The sequence below is a fragment of the Musa acuminata genome, chromosome BXJ1-6 (assembly GCF_036884655.1).
Source record: "Musa acuminata AAA Group cultivar baxijiao chromosome BXJ1-6, Cavendish_Baxijiao_AAA, whole genome shotgun sequence".
Lineage (NCBI taxonomy): Eukaryota > Viridiplantae > Streptophyta > Magnoliopsida > Zingiberales > Musaceae > Musa > Musa acuminata.
In genome coordinates this window covers 24,915,007-24,937,718 of record NC_088332.1, presented here as the reverse complement: position 1 = coordinate 24,937,718, position 22,712 = coordinate 24,915,007, and positions in this window count along the sequence as shown.

Sequence of the window (22,712 nt, the reverse complement as noted above, 5' to 3'; positions counted from 1 at the left end):
GGTGCGTCAATCGCTTCTTCCGGCGAGCTTCCAGCGAACTTCCGGCGAACTTCCAATGAACCTTTGGCGATGCTCTGGTGGACTTCCGGTAAACTCCTGGACTTGCGACGATCCACTTGGCGAGTTCCAATGAGCTTCTTTGGTAAGCTCTTGGACTTCTCGGATTTGTTCCCGTAGAACTTCTAACGACCGTCCGGACTTTCGTCAAACTCTCGAACCCCCAACGTGATCATAGTCTTGACTCCGACGCAACTCCTGCTACATATCTTACTTCCATCATAGTTAATCCTACACATGTAAAATAAAACTTTGATCGAGACAATTAATCCTAAGCAATTAACCAAGTTGTCTGGCATGTCATTGGTCCCTCGACGCTTCGTTCGATTCTTTGGCTCATCGTCCTCTCCTGCGGCTTATTGCCCAATCGGCCAGTTGACTCCGCAACTCCGATATCCTTGGCATAATACCCACTCTTCTTGGCCCGATGCCCGATTCCACGGCTCGAAGCCTTCTACTGATACATCGACCGATCCACCTGCCCGACATCCAATCTTCTGACATGTTCCTCCGGCCAACATGATTTTTCCTACTTTAATTGTCTCATCCTGATCGAAGCATCATGCGTCACTCAAAACGTAGATTAAATCATAAACTTATATCAAGTGGTTTCATCATCAAAATACGAGATTCAACATTATTGAGGCATAAGGTATCATATCTATGTTCGCCCTTTCTTTTGGAGTCTTTGGGGACATACTCGCAGAAAGCGATATCCCATGTCTCATCGGTATGAGACCTCTCTTGGAATTTTCCATGCCAAACCTTTTGACAATGGTTTCTATGTACTGGACTGGGATAAGCCAAGCATCCTCTTGGATCTATCTCTATAGATTCTAATCCCCAAGATATAGGATGCTTCCCCTAAGTCCTTCATGGAGAAGTGTCTAGATAACCAAGTCTTTACTGTGGATAGCATTCCTACGTCATTCCCAATGATCAGGATGTCATCCACATATAACACCAAAAAGGTGATAGCGCTCCCACTTACTTTCCTGTACACACAAGGCTCATCTTTGTTCTTAACGAAGTCACAAGATCTGATTGCCTCATCAAATCTTATGTTCCAACTTTGGAAAGCTTTCTTTAGTCCATAAATGGATCTAAGCAACCTACACACCTTATCTGGATAGTTCTTGGACACGAATCCCTCAGGTTGCATCATATACACCTCCTCCTCGAGGTTCCCATTGAGGAATGCGGTATTCACATCCATCAGCCAGTTCTCATAATCATAGTGTGCTGCAATAGCCAATAGAATTCTGATGGATTTTAGTATTGCTACGGGTGAGAAGGTTTCGACGTAGTCAACACCTTGCCTTTGATGATACCCCTTAGCTACTAGCCTTGCTTTATAGGTCTCTACCTTTCCATCTACTCCGATCTTTTTCTTAAAGATCCACTTGCAACCGATGGGTACAATACCTTCGGGTGCATCAACTAGGTTCCAAACCTTGTTGGAGTACATAGAATCCATCTCAGAATTCATGGCTTCTTGCCACTTCCCGGAGTCTATACTCATAATAGCCTCCTCGTAGGTCTGAGGATCAATATCCTCAACATCCTCTCCTCTAATATGTCCCACATATCTCTCAAGCGGATGGGATACTCTATCAGACCTACGTAAAGTTGAAACTTGTGTATTAGGTACCTGAACAGACTCAGGCTATAGAGTGGTGCTTGAGCTTAGTTCTCCAACCTCACTCAACTCTATCATTCTCCCACTATCTCTGCCAAGAATATGTTCCTTCTCAAGGAACACTGCTCTATTAGCTATAAAGATCTTTTGGCCCTCGAGATGATAGAAATAATACCCACAAGTTTCCTTGGGGTATCCCACAAATTTGCATCGCTTTGTCCTTGATTCTAACTTATCGGGGTTGTGTCTTTTAACGTGGGCAGGGCAGCCCCAAATCTTAACAACCTTAAGATTAGGCTTCTTCCCTTTCCATATCTCATATGGTGTAAACACTACCGACTTAGTTGGAACTCTGTTCCGAAGGTAAGTTACAGTTTCTAGGGCATATCCCTAGAATGAGATGGGTAGGTCAGCGAAACTCATCATGGACCGTACCATGTCTAATAGCGTATGATTTCTCCTTTCAAAGACACCATTGAGCTGAGGTGTATAAAGAGGTGTCCATTGGGATAATGTCTCATGGTCCTTGAGGAACCGAGTAAACTCTGTACTTAAGTACTCACCTCCTCGATCTGATCGAAGAGTTTTGATACTCTTTCCAGTCTGGTTCTCCACCTCATTCTTATACTCTCTGAATTTCTCAAAGGCCTCGGACTTGTACTTCATTAAGTACACATATCCATACCTTGAGAAATCATCAGTAAAGGTAATGAAGTAGGAGTATCCACCAATGGCATGAGTTCCAACAGCTCAGTGGCTCTTTCTCCAGTTCCACTAAATGGAGAGTTGGTCAGTTTTCCACGAAGGCAAGGCTAGCAAGTTGCATATGACACATAGTCGAATGGATCTAGATATCCATCATTTAGCAACTTTTGAATCCTTCTTTCATGGATGTGACCTAGCCTTCAATGCCATAGGTATGCACTATTCATCTCATCTCGTTTCCTCTTGGACACATTTATATTCATGATATGTAGAGTAGTGTCTAACATAAATAAACCATTATGCAATGTTCCTTTCGTGATGATCTTATCATCTAATAATATCGAACAACCACTGTTCTAAAAAACTAATTTATATCCACTAACTATCAAACATGAAATGAAGATAATGTTTTTGATAATAGAAGGAACAAAATAACATGCATCTAATGCAATAAAAGCTCCACCAGGCAGATGTAGGGCGACCTCGCCAACAGCTACTATAGCAACTTTTGCTCCATTACTCATCTTGAGGTCCATCTCGCCTCTCTCTAGTCTCCTAGGCCTTGTCAGAACCTGCAACGAATTGCATATATGATAAGCACTACCAGTATCCAATACTCATGTGTTATCATAAGAGTCTGACAAATGGAGACTGATCATGAATATGCCTGAAGCTTCATCAAGCTTTTGTTTCACCCTTTCTACAAGGTACTCTTTGCAGTTCCTCTTCCAGTGCCCATTTTTGCCACAGTGGAAGCACTAGCCTTTGTTCTTTGCTGGGTCTTTCTTAGCAACCTTTGCTTTACCTAGTCTGCCCTTGCCCTTTCCCTTCTTAAGGGACCTTTCTACTTTTCTTTTCTTTCTGGTCTCACCAGTGTAGAGAAATGACTTCTCTTTCTTAATAGTACTCTCTACCTCCCTCAACATATTGAGGAGCTTTAGGAGAGTCACCTCAAGCTTGTTCATATTAAAATTCATTATGAACTGTAAAAAGGAATCTGGTAGGGACTGAAACACAATGTCCACACACAAGTTATCCTCTAGGACCATTCCTAGACTGGTGAGTTTCTCTATCCACTCAATCATCTTTAGGACATGGTTTTGAACCGGTGTCCCCTTAATCATCCTAGCGCGGAAGAGGCTCTTGGATATCTCATATCGCTGAGTCCTTCCCTATTCCTCAAACAATTTACGACATATAGGAGAATGAATTTGGCATCCATCTTTTCATGTTGTCTCTATAACTCAGGAGTCATAGAGCCCAACATATGGCACTGAGCAAGAGTGGAGTCATCGATGTACTTCACGTAGCGAGCGATCTCATCCTTGCTTGCCCCTTCTTCGGGCGTAGGTATCACTGTATCAAGGACGTACACGATTTTCTCCGCCATAAGAACAATTCTCAAGTTACGGAGCCAATCCATATAATTTGGACCAGTGAGGTGGTTGACATCAAGTATGCCATATAAGGGATTTGAAAGCGACATTTTCTGAAAATAAAGATGCAGTAGAAATGAATAAAATGTAGATTTTGCAAGAAATAAACTATCAAGATATGGACTTCTATCTTAGTATGCTCTCACTATTTTACTAATGAGTTACGCGACACCCTCAGCACGTGAAACGGAAGTCTCCGGCAGACTTCTAGTGGGGATCAAGATCCAATCAGCGTCTTAGTGTAACCTCGAGGGACTCGACCAATCACACTAAGCCTAAAAGGTAGACAACTCTTGCTGATTATAACTCCTTGTGATTCCCATCCTGTTCGGCCTCCGAATCACCATGGTCTCGAAGGACTCGACCAACCATGATGCTCGGTTAAGTCAACACCTTCATTAAAAGACGAGTCTGATTTGATGATATAACCTCGAGGGACTCGACCAAGCATACCATATCCTCAGGTCACCGGTGACATCTCTATGTCGTAAGCAAGATAGAGAATTGCGATATAGGTGAGTCTCGAGGGACTCGACCAACTCAACCTACACCAGGAATCAGTTCCTACTTATAACGATGGAAGGCCACGTGGGTCAATCTAATTGTCTCACATTTACCGACTTAATATTATCGAGGGAGATGTTTCTATGATTTGGTCTCCTAATATGATATGTCACACATATACATATTTAATATATATCTACATCGCATGCAAATATATATACATATCTAGTATGTGTATAAGCAATCACACCAGATGATCATAGACCACAACCTAATGTGATTAGGCCCGAGCCAATAGGCCTAATCACTCACATCAAGATCTATGTGTGCAACGGTGCATCTCCATGCCCTGTGATCGTCCATCTCGTCCTCGTTGGTTTCGTCGACATCTCGATGCATCTTCATGCATCGCGATCGTCCGTCTCGTGGGTCCCGCTATCGCATCCACGCTCCCGCTGCGCCTCCTCATATGATTACAACTTAATCATAGGTACGAAGGCCCGACAATAAACGAGAAATATAATAGAGGCTCGCAGATGCTAATAATAATAATCACAAGTACACACATCACACGGTCCATGATCATCCGTCCACACATCATACATCACATGTATAAATAATCATCATATAGGACTACTAGATAATGATAAAAATAATAATCAACTAAACTTTTTAATTAATTAGTATTTTATGAAATCATGGGCATATAGGGAATTTCTAAATTTATAGGGGTATTTTTATAATTTGGACAAAAGATAGAAATTGAAAATTTTCAAATTCACAGGGGCAAAACTATCTTTTTGCCAAAAAAACCCTAAGCCCCTCTCCCTTTTCGCTATTGCTGCTGCCGCCGCCACCCTGCCGGTGGTGGTAGGTGCAATGGGGCCGGGGCGCTGCCCCTACAGGTGGGCGCACCCGCGGACGGGCGCCCCTGTGGGTGCCACCCCTTCCGCAGGCGGTTTTGCCCGCGAGGCAGTGCCCGTAGGCAGTGCTGCCTCGCCGGGGTTTTTGCCCGCGGGAGCAACGACCACAGGCGCCGCTGCCCTACGGCGCGTCACCCCGCGTGAGCGGCGGCCGCAAGCGTTGTTGCCCTACAATACCTCTGCCCGCTGGCTGCCAGCCCCACCGGCCACAAGCCTGCTGTAGGCATAGCGCTTGCGCATGCGCCGACGTTGTGCTGCTTGGCTGCGGCTACGGTTGCAGGTGGCTGCAGGCACGTAGATCGAGGGCAACAACTGTTGCTGTCGTTCCTTATTTTTGCATCAACAATTTTGACATCAAAATTCATCCTAAACACAACACAAGTAGTTCAAAACCAATCATTCGCACGAACAATCTGGCTCTGATACCACTATTGGGAAATCTTGGGGGCGACATCAGATGCGCAGCGAAAGAACAAGAAAACAAAATCCCCGATTCCGAAAGAGATGTTCGTCATCGTGCGAAGATTGGTGCGCAAAATCCGTGAAACTGAAAAACTGCGTATAGAGTATATTGTGTTACCTAGGGAGATCGTATATCCCTATTTCCTTGCAGATCTTTAGGAGAGGGTGAAGGAGGTCAAGCGTCCTCCTCTCTAGTGGTGATCTACACAGTAGGGCTGCGATGACGCTCCTCAAAACTCAAAGCCTGCTCTAAGGTGGAGAGGGGAAGGAGAATAGGAGAGGCAAGCAAAGGCTCTAGCCTATGAGGCTCTGAATCCCTCCTATTTATAGAGGTTCCCTATCAAACCCTAATGGATCCTCCCCTAGTGGGTATTGGATCTGCATCCAATAACCGAAGCCTTTTAGATTAGTGGATCTCTATCCAATAATCTCTCATGGGCTATTACTGGATCTCGTCCATGGGATCCAATAATTCAGGGGCTTATTGGATATCCAATAAGACAAGGGCTCCGTCGGATATCTCATATTCGAACCTCTACTCATCGCAATGCCTATCATATGTGTGTGACCCTTTAGGCCCAATATCGAGCTGGCCGTGAGTCATACCTGTCAGAACTCCTTCTAACTCAGTGAATTATTATCTCTGTAATAATTCACTCGACTCATCGACTATGGACGTACTAGGCCACTACGCTGTAGTCCCCAAACGATATAGGGGAATCCAATCCATTGGACCTGTCTGTCCTCAATTACCGTGTGCCTATAGTCCCTCAATAATCTAATATCCCAAAGACCATATATCGAGCATTGTGCTGTCAGACCCACACGGTTTCTACTCGAGTCTCGCTCTAATCGGATTCTCCCGGAGAACTCTTTTTCTCTCAACTCGAATGATCTTGGCTAGGGATTTGTTTGAGCAAGAACACATGGGATATTCCTCTCATGACGCCGAGAGTAGATGATCCTCAATCGACACTCAATAGCCCTCGTAAGGTCGACTACCACCCCAATGACCAGCTATACTAGATCTGGGACATCCAAACCTATAAGTCTGGTATCAAAGAGTGGTGCACTCATACATGACATCCTTGGTGTCTTAAGTCTAAGAACCAGATATACCACTAGGACTACAGAATCATTATCTGACAATAAGGCATCATCAACCATCCTACATTCCGTAAGCGGATCAATCAGTGAACTCATTCTTCAATAAGCACCTGTACTGTATTCCTAGTGTCCCTACATGAGCAGCTATGAGACCAGCTGCATCTATCATATGGACGGGTATACAGCATACTAGTCTATCCGGTTATCACGATGTCCCTCTCGAGTAACCTATGATCGGGATTATTAAGGATATGTGTTTAAAGGTGAATCGATCTCATTTTCGTGATCTCATCACGATCCGATTCTCATTGCACAAATCCAAGGATATCACAATATATATGTGCATATATACAATAGTTATAAAGTGATATATGTCAAAATATAATCAGCAAAAAGATTCTGTATCAAGTCACACGTGCCATCACTCACGTGATTGGCTTGTTGGGCACCTATGACTAGCACCCCCCCCCCTTGGGTCGTAGTCGCAGCCGCCAGTTGCCGCAACCCTTGTTGCAACGGTTGTTGAAACAGAGCTTCCTCTGTTGCTACAGTCCCCATTGATCCTTACCGCGACCCTCGCTGCCTCCTTCTCCACCGCCAACGCTGAGCTCCGGCCAACGACCACCGTTGCTACCAGCCACCGCAGCCTTCTCCTCAGTTGCTCGTGATCCTTCCAGCCAACTCCTTCGGTGGTGCGACAAAAATAGAGTACGCAGCAACCACCACACAGCAACAAAAATAGTGGCACCCTCTACTGCCGCAGTTGCCGATTGCAACCACCGTCGTCGCTCCTGGCCAATGACCAACCCCTCGTTCTGTAGTAGCCGCCCTCTAACAGTGAACGCAGCAACTGCAGCAAGTACGTTGCCCTGCCTCAACCCCTACAGCGCACGCAACACCGATTCCTCTTCTCAACCTTGGTCGCTTCAACGCCGCCTCCCCCTTGCTTAGCATATTCTACCACAAACACAGGTTGCCATCACCACAGGTTGCCATCACCATAGCCTCAACCCCGTTGCTCGGTGATCGCCCCTTGAGTCGCAGCAGCTGTAGCCACATCAACGCAGTCGCCTTCCAACCCCGACGTTCTCACCCCACGTAGCGATAGAAACAGGGCAGCAACTCTTTCTCCAATGTAGCGACCGCAGCACTGCCCTCAGCGTCCATCTCCTCGGCAACTTTGCATCGACAGTGTTGATGCCCTTGACCGACACCAAAAATAGGAGTTGAGATTATAGATTTGTAGTCTTACGCAATGGCCACTGATAACTCGGTGAAAGCACAAATGGAAGCATTAAAAATCAGAATTGAGAACCGACTGCAAGAAACACTTAATGATTTCAAAAAGAGCCTACTAGAGAGCCTCAACAAATTTCAACAAAATGGGGGCTCAAGTTCTACGTTGCACAGATCTGAAAATACAGGAAAAAGGCCCCAAGATTGTGACACAAATTACTTACACATAAAGGTGGAATTTCCGAGATGGAAAGATGGAGATTTGACCAGTTGGATCTCTAGGGCAAATTTTTTTTTTCATTTTCATAGAACTCCAGAAAAATCCAAGGTGGAAATAACCTTAATCCAGCTTGATGGAGATGCACTCTAGTGGTACGATTGGTATGAAACTGTTTATGGAGTTCCTTCATGGGAGAAGTTCAAAAGAGGGCTTCTTGTTCGATTTGGCCCATCCAAATATGAGAATGTTGATGGCCAGTTTGCCAAAATTCGTCAAACATCTATAGTGTTGGAATATCAAAGTAGGTTTGAAAGATTGTCAAATCAAGCTAGAGATTGGTTAGAATGACAACTTCTGGATACATTTATTGAAGGGCTTAATCCGGAGATTTGGTGTGAAGTTAAGGCTCGTCAACCCCACACTATGATAGCTGCGATCTCATTTGCACATCTACATGAGAAAAAAATTAGTAAGGAAAGATCAGCAAGGGGTTTGCACTATGATGAAAAGTGGAGTATGGAGAACCAATGTAAACAAGGGCAACATCTAATGATTGAGCCAATTAGAGAGGAACCGAAAGCAGAAGAGTTGGACTCCGATTATGAAGGTGTGGAAACTAATGAAGATATTAAAGCCATCACACATATAGTGCATGCATTGTTTGGCTATGCTAATCTACAAACTATGAAAATCAGAGGAACTTTGAAGCATCAGCCTGTCACTATTTTGATTGATACATGCAGCACTAATAATTTTATGGACAGGAAAGTTGTAGCCCGATTAGCTTACCACATTGAAGGCTATGATAGATTCGAAGTAAAGATCGTTGATGGACGAATTTTAACTTATGATAGCAAAGGCCAGGAGTTTCTTGCAACGATTACTACACTGAAAGACTTATTTATTGCTTACACTATCAAAAAGTGGAGACCATACTTACTTGATCAACGGATTGTGATGCATTGCAGATAGCCTATGATTAAAGTGCTAAAAGAGAAGCTCCCCGAGATTGATGTTGCTCAGCCTTGAGGACAAGGCTGATTTGAAGAGGAAAGAATTGTTAGGACCCTTTTTCTAAGCTTTTGAATAATGTTTATTGAGATTGTTTAGTTCATTTGTTTATTGAGTCGGTTTGGTTCAGTTAGAGTCAAGTAGAGATTTATTTAATATTTATTTATTATTAGAGTTCAAGTCCTAATGGACTCTGGGTGGAACTCTATAAATAGTGATGTAACCCTTTTTTTAAGAAATCAATCAATCAATGAAATGTTATTCCATTCTGTGGACAAACCCTAGGAGGCCGATCCCCTCGAAGTGATCAAGGAGGGTCGATCCCCTCGAAGTGATCAAGGAGGCCGATCCCCTCGAAGCGATCATTATCATTCCCTTTTCTCCCCTTTCTTCCACGATAAGACTGTAGGGTCTTATCATTTGGTATCAGAGCCTACGATAAAACTTTAGGGTCTTATCAAGGAACTCGGAGTGCCTGGCCATAAGTGTAGAATGCATCTCTTAAAGGATGATCTTTATGTAAGTAGAATTTGGCACAAGCATAATGCATCCCTTATAGCACAATTCTTTTGAGTCCCAACTGTAATGAGCCACGGAGCTTAGTGTTTCCTCCAATTTTTTTATAATCTTACTGTTCTCTGGATCTTCCAACCATTCCCTCTTAATATACTCAAGGAAGTCGCCGATCGAAAATGAAACGGTCAAAAATTCAACTTTCTCGGGTAGTCGTGAAAGCGCATCTGCAACAACATTATCTTTCCCCTTCTTGTAAGTTATTTCATAATCATATCCAAGAAGCTTTGTTACCCATTTTTGTTGCTCAGGGGAAGATATCTTCTGTTACAAGAAATATTTTATGCTTTTATGGTCGGTCTTGATTTGAAAGTATCGTCTGATCAAGTACGGTCTCCATTTGGTCACTGCATGCACAATCGCAAGCATCTCCTTATTGTAAATAGTCATCCTAAGATGGCAAAGAGATAATGCCTTACTAGTATAAGCGAGGTAGCAGCTATCTAGAATTAGTATATTACCAATTCCGACTCCGAAGGCATCGGCTTCAATAACAAAAGTCTTACCGAAGTCGGGTAGCGCTAGTACGGGCATTATCGTCATTGCGGCTTTAATTTCGTCGAAGGCGGTGGTGGCTTTGTCCAACCATTGGAAAGTATCTTTTTTCAGTAAGGAAGTAAGGGTGTATTAATCTTTCCATAGTTTTTCATGAACTTACGGTAGTAGCCTATGAAACCGATAAAGCCACGTAGCGATTTTATATTCCTCGGGGTTGGCCAGTTCTGCATTGCTTCAATTTTGGAGGGATCCACCACCACACTTTCCTTTGCTATGATATGATGCACAAGATATTTCATCTTCTATTGAAGAAAGCTACACTTCGATTTTTTGATAAAAAGAACATGTTCTCGCAAAATCATCAAAACAAGTCTTTAGTGTTATAAATGACTTTCAAGAGATAGGCTATAAATAGGGATATCGTCGAAGAAAACTAGCACAAACTTACGAAGATAATTCCAGAAAATATCATTCATAAGACTCTGGAAGGTGGAGGGAGCATTGGTGAGACCAAAGGGCATTACCAAAAATTCGTAGTGGTCGTTGTGTTCGAAAGGCAATTTTCGGTATGTCTTCTTCGCACACTCGTATTTGATGATACCCAGATCAAAGGTCCAGCTTTGTGAACACTCGTGCTCCCTTTAATTCATCAAGTAATTCATCTACTACTGGAATATAGTATTTGTCCTTGACGGTTATGTCATTGAGAGCTCGGAAATCAATGCACATTCACCATGTTCCATCCTTCTTTCGTATGAGGAGCACTGGTGAAGAGTATGGGCTGCAACTTGGCTGAATAACTCATGTTTTGAGAATCAAGCTTTGTGCAAAACCTTCTTCATTCGTTGTTTGCAAATCGTCGTTATGTCACCTCCACATTTCCCGTGCAATATCACCAGTTTCCCTTTACTGTAAAATTTCATAATTAGTTTCATAAAGTTTTAGGAAATATCACCTAATATCACCAGCCATTCGATGCCAAGCACGACTTCATGATTATCAAGATGGAGGAGGAAGAAATATGTAATTATCCCTTGGTCCTGCAGCAATAGTTTTGTTAGGATCAAGAGCACTAAGAGGGGGGGGTGAATTAGTGCAGTAGAAAACTTTCTGCGATTAAAACGAAACTGCGTTCGAATGATAAAAATGATTTCTGTGTGAAAGCCGATTCTAAGATTAGTTTAACTTAAGATTAAGCAAGATGATGTTAAAGTCAATCTATGAAGGCAGTTTGCAGTTATGATGAAAACCAGAATATAAGCGCAAACTGAAATACGACATTCGTACGAAGAAACTGATTTACGTCTAAATGTTGATTCGTAAATCACTTGATTAGGCGAGATGCAGTTTAAGCAAGGGTATAAAGGTAGTCTACAGTTATGGTAGAAATCAAAACGTAAACGCAATCTGAAATATGATGATCGTACGAAAAAGCAAATTTACGTCTAAACGCTGATTCGGAAAGTGCAAGGCTTGAAACCCGATCGTATATGCGCAGAAAGCAGTAAGCTTCAGAGGAGGTTTGCAGTAAAGATAATATGCTCAAAGTAAATACAAACCGAGATTTAGAGTGGTTCGGTCAATCTTGACCTACTCCACTTTTGGCTTCCTCCACCGACGAGGTCACCGACGTCAACTAGAGGCCTTCCTTCAATAGGCGAAGGCCAACCACCCTTTTACAGTTTCACTCCTTTTGACGGCTTAGGAGACAACCCTTACAGAATTTTCTCTCCTCTCTTTACAACTCAGAACTTGGAAGAATAGAGGGAGAAGAACTTTTGGCCTCTACAACAATTTTGAGCTCTAAAAATCACAGAAAAAGATCAAGATTTCGGTGTATGTCTGTTCTTTCAGTGCTGAATGGGTGGGGTATTTATAGGCCCCAACCCAGTTCAAATTTGGAGCTCAAAATTGTCAATTCCCAGAATTCCGGGATCAGGCAGTTGCACCTCCTGACTGGAGCGGTTGCACCGCTTGGCAGAGCTCGAAGATTGAGCCTCTGGGCGGTGCCACCTCCTGTTAGGGGCGGTTGCACCTCCTGCCAGAGTTCGAAGACTGAGCTCAAGCGGTTACACCTCCTGACTGAGGCGGTTGCACCGCCTGCCAGAGCTCGAAGATCGAGCTCAAGCGGTGCCACCTCTTGTCAAGGGCGGTTGCACCGCCCAGTCTCGTTCGGAGACTGAGCCCAGGCGGTGCTACCTCCTGGCTGGGGCGGTTGCACCGCCCAGTCTCGCTCGGAGACTTAGCCTAGGCGGTGCTACCTCCTGGCTTGGGCGGTTGCACCTCCCGCCAGAAATCAGGGTCCGAATGGGTTGATCCATTCGGCCCAATTTGGGTTTTTCAGGGGCCCAATTGCCCCAAGATTAAGTTAATGGGATCACCTCCCATTTCCAACTTAATCATTGTGCTAACTATGATTTTTCCTAAGACATTTACTATAACTTGCTCCGGTGCGTCGATTATTCGATGAACCCTCGGTGATGCTCCTACGGACTTCCGGCAAACTCCTGGACCTGCGACGATCCACTTGGCGAGTTCCGACGAGCTTCTTTGGCAAGCTCATGGACTTCTCGGATTTGTTCCCTCAGAACCTCTGACGACTGTCCGAACTTCCGTCGAACTCTCGAACTCCCAACGTGATCATTGTCTTGACTCTGGCGCAACTCCTATTGCATGTCTTTCTTCCATCGTAGTTAATCCTGCACACTTAAAACAAAACTTCGATCGAGACAATTAATCCTAAGCAATTAATCAAGTTGTCCGGCATGTCATTGGTCCCTCGACGCTTCGTTTGATTCTTCGGCGCATCGTCCTCTCCTGCAGCCTATTGCCCAATCGGCCAGTTGACTCTTCAACTCTGATATCCTTGGCACAATACCTGCTCTTCTTGGCTCGATGCCCGAGTCCACGGCCCGAAGCCTTCTGTCGATACGTCGACCGATCCACCGGCCCGACGTCCAATCTTCTGACATGTTCCTTCGGCACAACATGATTTTCCTGCTTTAATTGTCTCATCCTGATCGAAGCATCCTACGTTACTCAAAACGCAGATTAAATCATAAACATATATCAAGTAGTTTCATCATCAAAATACGAGATTCAACAATCTCTCGCTTTTTGATGATGACAACTACTTGATGACGGAGTTAACCTGAACTCCCGGAGTTTAAACAAACTCCCCCTATCAATATGCCATATTGATAGAATCTTGAATTCAAACTGAATTCAAATCATTGCAATATTCATCATGAATACTTGCAACACATCATCATGAACTTATGCATAACATGTCATGTCATCAACATACTTCTCCCCCGTTGTCATCAACAAAAATGAGAAGTACCACAATCAAGTGTTTGTGATATTGGTTCAACTCATTGCATGAAAAACATAATATCAAGTTTTATCATCATGCATTTTTGAAGCCAGAAAATTTAGCAAATGTTACATCATGCTTAGAACATTCAAGCTATCAAGTTTTAGATATGCAAGTTTTACAGCATACAAGATAGCACTTTTAGAACATGCAAGCTAGCAATGTTACAACATTTTAGAACTTGCAAGCTAGCAATTTAGAGATGTTCAAGAAGGCAACTCTTGCTTCTTGAAATATGCAAGTTGCAAGCTAGCAAATTTTTACGATATGCAAGTTTTGCTTCTTAAGGTAGGCAAGATAGCACTTTTGCAATTTTTGTTTGGCAAGCTTGTGATGTTCAAGATAACAAGCTCTTTCTTCTCTTTTGAGAAGTGTCATTTTTGCTTTCTTTGCAAAGTGCAAGCTAGCAAAATGCCAAACTAGCAAGAGATAATGAGGCAAGCAAACAATTTGGCAAGTGTTATATTTGCATCTTCTCTTTAGAGGAGTGTAATTTTTGCTTTCATCTTGAATTGTGTAAACTAGCTAGTTTGCCTTTTTTCATGATGTCCACACTAGAAATTCTTGCTCCCCCTTTGTCATTGTCAAAAAGAAGGGAAGACCCTTTTTTTTCAATTTTCAGATTATGACAAAGGTAAGTATCAATTTTATTTGTGCATCATTATATATTCAAATTAAAACATACACAATTTCAAAAGCCTTATTTTTCATGCACGATACCGAAAAATAAATCAATCATCATTAATGGGTATATCATACATGATACTCAAACATTAAAATTTTTAAGCATTTATCAACATGTTGATCATGATACCAAACATTCATCATTTAAAGCATTCATGATACATATCATATGCAATACATCATGTACATCATTGTCATAAGTATTGCATGCATCATTTCAAATTCATGAATATTTCATCATTGCATGCATCTTGCCAAATCATAAAATATACAATCATCATTAATGCATGATTCCTAATCATCATTTATTTTGCAACATGATGGTACCAAATTTGTCAAATTACATCCTACCATACATGATCGAAACTTCTTATTTGTATATATCAAAACAAATTAATGAATATTTCATGTATTCTTCTCATCACATAAGGAATATCAAGAAGAATTATTAGGTGATGAGATAAACATTTTATGAATACAAGGATTTGCATAAAAATCATATCATAAGTGTTTCATATATTCATATTATCACATGAAGCATACAAGACAACAATGTAAAGAAATCATGTCATGAAGAATATCCATGTGAAAATTCAGCAAAGATCACATGATACAATCGCAAAGCATGATATAATTACGTGATATATCATGAGATGATAATTTATCATATCAATGAAAGATATCAATGAGGATCAATTTGTGAATACCAAAGATATGATTCATGGTTCATTAAAATTCTTCTTAACAAGTTCACGATCAAGATTCATATAATTCTTAATAAAGAAAATTGATGTACAATCATCACACAAGACATACAAGGCAAAGAAATCTTGTTATTTCTATATTATGAAATATATGATATCAAGGCTCATGATTCATTTGAAAAGATATAGTACAAAGAGCAACTTGAAACATTCTTATCAAGATCACATTTTAAAATATTCCAAGTATCAAGATATCAATATGACACTTCATTGAATTCTGAGAAATCAAAAGACAAGTTACATTTCATTTGAAGAATTCCTTTTTGATAAATGTAGGGAGCATAATGAACGATCTTGATTTATAAAGAACTTAATGTTATAATTATCAAGATCATGATTTTAATAATCATTTTCTTTAGCAAAGAATCACAAAAGCACTTTATCTTTGCATAGGAAATCTCATTGTATTATGATTTATAAATTCTTTCTCTACACATGAATCATAGGAGATATGTATGTGAAACAAATATTTGCAAGTAAAAACACTATCATTCATATTTCAAGATGGAATTTATAAGTAGGAATCATTTCATCAAATCCATTTCAGAAAAAATATTTTTCATATAATAAGTGTATGAGAAAATCCGATTGTTAGGATACCAATTGTTAAGTGAAATCCGAAAATGAAATTAACACTTTCATGCATTCGGACAAGATTTTGCTATAGATTTTCAAGTTCAATCATGAAGATAAAACATGTTCACGATCATAAAAATTTATGTATCCAAAACACATAATTTCCAACATGTTATTAAGGCATGTAATAGTGTAAAATCATCATGGCAATTAAGTGATTTGAACATTGAATCAAGAAAGTCCGAAAAATAATCTTAACAAGTTCATGCATTCGAGCACATTTTTGCTATAGTTTTTCAAATACACTCATGAAAATAACACATGCTTATCCTCAGCTTAAAATCTCATGCATAAAATTGTTAATCAAAATATTTAATTTCATCATTATGCATTTCTTCAAATCAAACATGATTTTTAATCAAAATCGAGAAATAACAATGGAAATCAACGTAATACACATTATTACTTAACCATGATTTCATATTTTCAATCAAGATCATTTTATTTGTTTATCATAAAATATGCAATATTATCATTTTCGAAATTACTTAGCATGATCATAAATTTTGCATTTTCATCATAATTTTTTTTTTAAACATGTAATTTTTAGGAAAATTAATTCTATACTAAAAAAGAAAATGCATTATGAAGAGCATCATGTAATTTCGAGATAAATTAAGGGGGTTTTGATTACCTCATCGTTGAATGTCGTTAAGACGTAGTTTGCCACCTCGCCTTTCTTGATTTTCTCCTCGTCTTCGGAGGAGCTCGATTCATCCCACTTTGTTTCTTCTTCTTTGGCCTCTTCCTTCGTTCAAGTTTATTATTTATTTTAGATTTTTGTTTAATAAACTTATTAAGATTTAGTGTTTGAAGTTCAAGTTCATCATTGTCCTCATCACTTGAGTCATCGCTCAAGTGGTATTCATTTGTCGGGAGTTCCAAATCCTTCCTGTTCTTTGGAAGGTGATTTTGTCCATCATGTTCATCATGTGCTTTGTGCACCATTTCATATGTTATCAATGAACCAATTAGTTCTTCAAGTGGTAAGTTGTTTAGGTTTTTAGCTTCTTGTATTGCAGTTACTTTTGAATCCCACTTCTTAGAAAGAGAACGCAAAATCTGATTTACGAGTTCAAAATCCGAAAAACATTTTCCAAGAGCTCTTAAACTATTGACGACATCCGTGAAACGGGTGTACATGTCGCCTATAGTCTCGCTTGGTTGCATTCGAAAAAGCTCAAAATCATGCAATAAAATGTTAACTTTCGAGTCTTTGACTCTACTAGTTCCCTCGTACGTGATTTTAAGTGTTCGCCAAATGTCAAAAGCCGTTTCGCACGTAGAAATCCGATTGAACTCATTTTTATCCAAAGCGCAAAATAAGGCATTCATAGCCTTTACGTTTAAAGAAAAATACTTCTTCTCCAAATTCGACCATTCGTTCATCAGTTTAGAGGGAAGTTGAAAATCGTTTTCAATGATATTCCATAAATCCAAATTCATAGAAATCAAGAAAACTCTCATTCGAGTTTTCCAATAAGTGTAGTCCAATCCGTTAAACAAAGATGGACGAAAAATCGATAAGCCCTCTTGAAAGCCATGAAGAGCCATTTCTCTCGGGTGTAAGTCTGAAATGAGAAATACCGGGCTCTGATACCAATTATTAGGATCAAGAGCACTAAGAGGGGGGGTGAATTAGTGCAGCGGAAAACTTTCTGCGATTAAAACGAAACCGCGTTCGAATGATAAAAATGATTTCTGTGTGAAAGCCGATTCTAAGATTACTTTAACTTAAGATCAAGCAAGATGATGTTAAAGTCAATCTATGAAGGCAGTTTGCAGTTATGATGAAAACCAGAATATAAGCGCAAACTGAAATACGACGTTCGTACGAAGAAACTGATTTACGTCTAAATGCTGATTCGTAAATCACTTGATTAGGCGAGATGCAGTTTAATCAAGGGTATAAAGGCAGTCTGCAGTTATGGTAGAAATCAAAACGTAAACGCAATCTGAAATATGATGATCGTACGAAAAAGCAGATTTATGTCTAAACGCTGATTCGGAAAGTGCAAGGCTTGAAACCCGATCGTATATGCGCAGAAAGCAGTAAGCTTCAGAGGAGGTTTGCAGTAAAGATAATATGCTTAAAGTAAATGCAAACCGAGATTTAGAGTGGTTCGGTCAATCTTGACCTACTCCACTTTTGGCTTCCTCCACCGACGAGGTCATCAACGTCAACTAGAGGCCTTCCTTCAATAGTTGAAGGCCAACCACCCTTTTACAGTTTCACTCCTTTTGACGGGCTTAGGAGACAACCCTTACAGAATTTTCTCTCCTCTCTTTACAACTCAGAACTTTGAAGAACAGAGGGAGAAGAACTTTTGGCCTCTACAACAATTTTGAGCTCTAAGAATGACAGAAAAAGATCAAGATTTCGGTCTATGTCTGTTCTTTCAGTGCTGAATGAGTGGGGTATTTATAGGCCCCAACCCAGTTCAAATTTGGAGCTCAAAATTGTCAATTCCCGGAATTCCGGGATCAGGCGGTTGCACCTCCTGATTGGAGCGGTTGCACCGCCTGGCAGAGCTCGAAGACTGAGCCTCTGGGCGGTGCCACCTCCTGTCAAGGGCGGTTGCACCTCCTACCAGAGCTCGAAGACCGAGCTCAGGCGGTTGCACCTCCTGACTGAGGCGGTTGCACCGCCTGCCAGAGCTCGAAGACCGAGCTCAGGCAGTGCCACCTCTTGTCAGGGGCGGTTGCACCGCCTAGTCTCGCTCCGAGACTGAGCCCAAGTGGTGCTACCTCCTGGCTGGGGCGGTTGCACCGCCCAGTCTCGCTCGGAGACTTAGCCTAGGCGGTGCTACCTCTTGGCTTGGGCGGTTGCACCTCCCGCCAGAAATCAGGGTCCGAATGGGTTGATCCATTCGGCCCTCTTTGGGTTTTTTAGGGGCCCAATTGCCCCAAGATTAAGTTAATGGGATCACCTCCCATTTCCAACTTAATCATTGTGCTAACTATGATTTTTCCTAAGACATTTACTGCAACTTGCTCCGGTGCGTCAATCGCTTCTTCCAGCGAGCTTTCGGCGAACTTCCGTCGATCATCCGATGAACCCTCGGTGATGCTCCTGCGGACTTCCGACAAACTCCTGGACTTGCGACGATACACTTGGCGAGTTCCGACGAGCTTCTTTGGCAAGCTCATGGACTTCTCGGATTTGTTCCCTCAGAACCTCCGACGACTGTCCGAACTTTCGTCGAACTCTCGAACTCCCAACGTGATCATTGTCTTGACTCTGGCGCAACTCCTGTTGCATGTCTTTCTTCCATCGTAATTAATCCTGCACACTTAAAACAAAACTTCGATCGAGACAATTAATCCTAAGCAATTAACTAAGTTGTCCGGCATGTCATTGGTCCCTCGACGCTTCGTCTGATTCTTCGGCGCATCGTCCTCTCCTACAGCCTATTGCCCAATCGGCCAGTTGACTCTTCAACTCTGATATCCTTGGCACAATACCTGCTCTTCTTGGTCCGATGCCCGAGTCCACGGCCCGAAGCCTTCTGTCGATACGTCAACCGATCCATCGGCCCGACGTCCAATCTTCTGACATGTTCCTCCGGCACAACATGATTTTCCTGCTTTAATTGTCTCATCCTGATCGAAGCATCCTATGTCACTCAAAATACAGATTAAATCATAAACATATATCAAGTAGGTTCATCATCAAAATACGAGATTCAACAAGTTTCACCTGCGGGCACCTGTGATCATACTTCAAAATTCATCTGTTGACAACCTTAACTTCAAAACTACTACAATTCTTGATAGGTAAGGCTATCTAGATAGCAACCTTGCTGTTCATAAAATTATTAGTGCTCCCAGTGTTAATAAGAATGGTGATAGGTTGTTGCTTCAGAAGTCCTCCCACTTTCATCGTTTGCGGGTTGGCGTAATCGGCAAGGGCATTTATCGTAATATCAAACTGCAGTTGTTCTTCATCCGCGACCTCTTTCTCATGCTCCTAGACCTCCTCCTCCATGTCTTCAAGAGGTTCAATCAGTAGGAGGTGGCCAATTTTGCAGCGATGATCACGCTTCCATGGCTCGTCGCAATGCCAACAAAGACCCTTTGCTGATCGGTCACGTAGTTATTCTCTTGTCAATTTTTTTGGCACCAAAGAATGGTTGAGAGCAGTGTTGAATCTTGGATTTTGATGATGAAATCAATTGGTAAATTATTTAATCTAATATGTATATTAAAAAAGGTGTGCAGGATTAACTACGATAGTGGTAAGACATAAAGCAAATGATGTGCCGGAATCAAGATCGAGATTTCGTTGGGTGTTAAATAGTTCGTCGGAACTCCGGATGTTTGTTGTAAGTTATGCTAGAACCAACTAAGAAGTCCAGGAGCTTGCCAAAGAAGCTCATTAAAACTCGCTAAGAAGATCGTCATGAAGTCCAGGAGCTTACCGGAAGTCTATTGGAACATTGTTGAGAGATCGTTGGAAGTTCACCGGAAGATCGCTGGAAGATCGCTGGAAGCTCGCCAGAAGGACAATTTGTTAGGATCAAGAGCACTAAGAGGGGGGGGGGGGGGGGGGGGGTGAATTAGTGCAGCGGAAAACCTTTTGCGATTAAAATCGAAAACTGCTTTCGTTCGATAGAAGTGATTTTGGTAAGAAAGCCGATTCGTAAATCACTTCAACTTTTGACTAGGAGAGATGCAGCAAAGATATGAACGCAGTTTGCAGTTATAAAGGAAATCAAAATATAAGCGCAAACTGAAATACGACGTTCATATGATAAAAGCGATTTCTGTATAAAAGCTGATTAGTAAACCACTTTAACTTGAGACAAGGCGAGATGCAGTTAAAGCAAAGATATAAAGGTAGTTTGCAGTTATAATGGAAATTAGACTGTAAGCGCAAACTGAAATACGACGTTCGTATGATAAAACTGATTTGCGTTTTAAACCTTGATTCGGAAAGCACTGAACTTTGAAACACGTTCGTAAAAACACAGAAGGCAGTAAGCTATTGAGGAGGTTTGCAGTAAAGATAAGATGCTCAAAGTAAATGCAAACCAAGATTTATAGTGGTTCGGTCAATCTTGACCTACTCCACTTTTTGCTTCCTCCACCGACGAGGTCACCGACGTCAACTAGAGGCCTTCCTTCAATAGGCGAAGGCCAACCACCCTTTTACAGTTTCACTCCTTTTGATGGGCTTAGGAGACAACCCTTATAGAATTTTCTCTCCTCTCTTTACAACTCAGAACATGGAAGAACAGAGGGAGAAGAACTTTTGGCCTTTACAACAATTTTGAGCTCTAAGAATCACAGAAAATAATCAAGATTTCGGTGTAAGTTGATATCCTTTCAGTGCTGAATGGGTGGGGTATTTATAGGCCCCAACCCAGTTCAAATTTGGAGCTCAAAACTGTCAATTCCCGAAATTCCGGGATCAGGCGGTTGCACCTCCTGACCGGAGCGGTTGCACCACCTGACTGAGGCGGTTGCACCGCTTGGCAGAGCTCGAAGACTGAGCTCAGGCGGTGCCACCTCCTGTCAGGGGAGGTTGCACCACCCAGTCTCGCTCGGAGACTGAGCCCTAGGCGGTGCCACCGCTTGGCTGGAGCGGTTGCACCTCCCAGTCTCGCTCGGAGACTAAGCCCAGGCGGTGCAACCTCCTGCCTTGGGCGGTTCAACCGTTTGGCAGAAATCAGGGTCCGAATGGGTTGATCCATTCGGCCCAATTTGGGTTTTTCAGGGGCCCAATTGCCCCAAGATTAAGTTAATGGGATCACCTCCCATTTCCAACTTAATCAATGTGCTAACTATGATTTTTCCTAAGACATTTACTGCAACTTGCTCCGGTGCGTCAATCGCTTCTTCCGGCGAGCTTCTGGCGAACTTCCATCGATCATCCCATGAACCCTCGGTGATGCTCCTGCGGACTTCCGGCAAACTCCTGGACTTGCAACGATTCACTTGGCGAGTTCCGACGAGCTTCTTTGGTAAGCTTATGGACTTCTCGGATTTGTTCCCGCAGAACTTCCGACGACTGTCCGAACTTCCGTCGAACTCTCGAACTCCCAATGTGATCATTGTCTTGACTCCGGCGCAACTCCTGCTACATGTCTAACTTTCATCGTAGTTAATCTTTCACACTTATCTCAACATATAGATTAGATAACAAATGACAATTGACTTCATCATCAAAATCCGAGATTCAACACAATTGACATACCAGAACTATAATGCTTTGTTAAATGTCTTAATTATCATAGTAAATTGAGTTAGGATTGGGAGGTGATCCTATTAACCCAATTAAGGGCCAACTGGACCCTTAACATGGCTGAATTAGGCCGGATTGAACACCCCATTTAGCACTTGAAATCATGGCCGACGGTGGCACTGCTTGGGACTCCATCTCCCAAGTGTTCTAGGCGATGCTACGGCCCAGACTAGATGGTGGTACTACCGACAGTTAATGCTATCAAGCGGTGGTATCACCAAAGCTCAGTCTCCGAGCTCTCTCATGCGGTCGTACCGCCCTAACTGAGTGGTGGTACCACCCAATGTCAGTCTGTAGGCGGTAGTACCGCCCAATAATGGAGGTGGTACTGCCAGTACCTTGAAATCCGAGGATATGACACTTTTTGTCTCCAATTCAGAAGCCATTAGGGCCTATAAATAACCCCACCCTTTTCTGTATGAAAAGACACGTAAAGTATTAACATAATCATGAATTCTTGGGGTGTTAAAGTGTTGTAAAAGTGCAAGAGTCCTCCTCCTCCCTTTCTAAGTGTTGAGATCATTCAAGAGAGGTGTGAGGCTTATAAGGATTATCTCCTAAATGTTAGAACCCTTGCAGATTCTAAACTTGGGGTTGATCTCTTTAGGGGATCGGCCTCCTTGAAACTCTATAG